Consider the following 3,037-nt stretch of genomic DNA (forward strand, 5'->3'; position numbering starts at 1 on the left):
CCAACTTTCCTCTTTCTGGTTATCTCTCTGACGTGGTAGACGCTTAGGGATGTCTCTGTCCAACCACAAGGCCACACACACATCCCTGAGCCCTAATGCATGTGGGTCCAGGCAGCTACGTCATTACATCCTATGACCCTCTGTGACCACCTTCCCCGGGGCCTCATGTCCATACATCCTTGGAGAAGCTTTTGGCCCAGGCTGAGAGGCGTCTGCTGTGATCGGAACTCAGGGCATCACCATATCCTCCGTCTGAACCCTTTTAATCCGTTCTGACAATCTCAACTGCTCAGATATTTTTCTGTGACTTTGGAATGGATGCGGAGAGGACCAACTCAGACATTTGAGAAACATCCTTGTAACGTTGGGAGTGAAAGGGGTGGCATCTTCTGCCACGTGCTGGGAGAAACAGCCAAGGCTGGTGCGGCGGAAGAACAAAAACAAATCAGGTAGGTAGTGCCGCGCGGGGGCAAGGCCTGCGAGTCCGGAGGGCGACGGAGAGACAGGTGCGGCTTGCCGGTCTTCCTGGTGCCGGCCCGGGCCAGCCTTCCCTTGAGCTCCAGGCAGCGGCCCCGTTTTGTAACCTCGGTGCTCTTCTCTGTTCAGTCTGGGTGCAATCAGAGAGGTCCGAGGAAGGCCCTGGCAGAGAAAGGGGGCTCGAATCCAGGCCCCCAGCGAGGCCCTGGCAGAGGAAGGGGGCTCGAATCCAGGCCCCCAGCGAGGCCCCGTACCCGGGAGCCGCTGTTGCTTGTAGAAGCAGCCCCTCCAGCCCGCTGGGAAGACTCGGCGATGCTTCGTCTTTGCCAGGAGCACGTGGAGCCGGAGGCAGAGACATCGGGGGATGCTGAGGGGGCCTCTGGAGGAAGGGAGAGCAAACCCCACCGCCTCGAGCGGCATCTCCAGCAGGGACCCGGCGGAGTCCTAGGGCGCCTGCAGCCCGCTGGGGTCAGGGACGCAGCGACTGCCTTGCCGTGGCGGTGGTGTCTGCAGCCCGCGGCTGGGGGTCCCGCGCGGCCGGGGCACAGTCCTCCCCCGAGGAGAGGTGGGCAGCGCCCGGTGCCCACGCAGTGACGGCTGCGGTCCTTTCCTGGAGGTGCTCTGGCAGGCTCAGGGCAGTGCCGTTCAACACAGCAAAGCTAGCTAGTACTTCCTGATCATTGCGGAGGGAAAATGCCCATAAGATTGTATAAACAATATACAGAAATGTTCTGACATGCGTGCCCCTAATATGATCACCAAGACGCACACGTCGCCCCCACAGCGTGCCTGCCACAGAAGGCACCACCTCTTACTAACCCTGAGGCCACATGAGCTAAAGGCTAACTCAGGGGCTTCCCAGTAAATCCAGGACAAGCACTCCACCCAGGTGTCAAACCAGGAAACACAAGAGAAAACAAAGGCTTGTCAAGGAGAAGCCAAAGGGAGGCGGAAGACCGCATACAACGCGGGACCCAGAGCGGGTCCTAGAATACAAAGATGACGTTCATGGGAAAATGGGGGAATCCTGATTCGAGTCTGTACTGACAGCCCTGTGCCAGTGCGTGTCTTGGCTTTGATCACTGTTCCATGGGTAGGTAACACGTGAACAGGAGAAGCTGGGTGGGTGGGGATACTCTGTACTGTTTACCCAACTCTTCTGAGTTGAAAATTATCTCAAAATAAAAGAGGTTTTTAAAAATCTGAAAAAAGAAAAAAAGGAAAAAGATACATTATACATTATTCCAGTTTCATTAAAAACTCTATACCCAGCCTGGTCAAAGTTCTGTCTTTCCTGACCTCTAATACGTATTCTTAGGTATCTGAACGCTGGACCCAAATGGGTGCCAAAAGAAGGGAGGGGCGTCTGGAGGAGAACGGACACGTGTGCGTGTGTGGTGAGCCCCTCCCGTGTCCCCAACAGCAGTAATCAGCTAACGCTACCAACCAACCAAACAACAGTCACTGAAGCCTCCTTCCCTGCCAGCAGTTTTATCTGTTCTCTTTTATTATGTTGATCTCTTTTCAATCTCTAAAACATTAAATAAATTACTTGTTAAAAAGAAAAATCTCAGTCCCCCAGAGAGGAGCGTATCTAGCAGAGTCCCACCGAGGCACCACCCCACGCCCGTCTCCCCACCACCCTCCCTTGAGAGGTTCCCCCCAGACCCTCCAGAGCTGGAGGGAGGAACTCAGCACCACACAAGACACCTTATCCTCGGGGTGCTGCGTGCAAGTTCAGACCCTCCTCAGCCCACCTCGCAGGCTGCTTTCTCTGATAGAGCCAGTCCTGATTTCTATCTGGCTCAGACCCCCCGCATCCGGCCTTGGGGCGGTTCCGGGCCCAAGCTGCACTGCGCATGCTGTGATCTGGGCTCAGGCAGTCACCCCCGTCCCGCCCCCACAGAGCCTTTTAACCTGCTTTGTTTTGATTGTTGTAAAATCCTGCCAAGCCCACTGGGGCTAATGCTCAGCTGAAAGCAGCCGCGACCTCCTGTGGGCGCTTGGCAAGGCAGGGCCGTTGGCGATCTTCTGCAAGAGACCAGAAGCCTCTGCTTCCAAGGTGGAGGGAGGCAAGAGTGGAGAAGGCACCCCCGCCTGAACCTCTGAAGTCAAAGCCTCCCCTCCACCTGCGGCTTAGCCCTCAGCTCTTGGAAGGATCTGAGCAGCTGCAGAAGCGCCAGGTCTCAGGATTCAAAAGGTCCCACCAACAGCTGTCTCTGAGTTTGTAATCAAAACAAAAGCACACCTGTGTTTTGGCAGCTTCAAAGGGGTTACAAGCGGGGCAGGAATGCCACGTGGTTGAGAGACGCACGGTGAGCCTGTGGCTGCAGGGACGCACCCCAGCATTCTGGCACCACACCTGCGTGGTGACCTCGAAGGGTTGCCTGGGACCCCGGACATGAGAAAGTCACAGCTGGTTTGCCTTGAACAAGGGTGCCCTCAGGAAGTCAGTCTATGATTAAAGATGCTCAGCGCCTGCCTTTCTGAGGCTTGGATCTGTACCAGTCTCTTTAGCATTGAATCAAACCTCCCTGCGGCCTTCCCTTTGCTCTTGGCT

General features: G+C 55.9%; 1 long non-coding RNA gene across 1 annotated transcript; it reads left to right on the forward strand.

Annotated features, from left to right (window-relative positions):
* Positions 1-313: 313 nt before the first annotated feature.
* Positions 314-2,047, forward strand: LOC123334959. The gene is made up of 2 exons (XR_006553121.2): positions 314-449; positions 1,796-2,047. It is a non-coding gene; the product is annotated as an uncharacterized LOC123334959 (long non-coding RNA).
* The last annotated feature ends 990 nt before the right edge of the window (positions 2,048-3,037 follow it).

Source organism: Bubalus bubalis, chromosome 9, assembly GCF_019923935.1.
Source record: "Bubalus bubalis isolate 160015118507 breed Murrah chromosome 9, NDDB_SH_1, whole genome shotgun sequence".
NCBI lineage: Eukaryota > Metazoa > Chordata > Mammalia > Artiodactyla > Bovidae > Bubalus > Bubalus bubalis.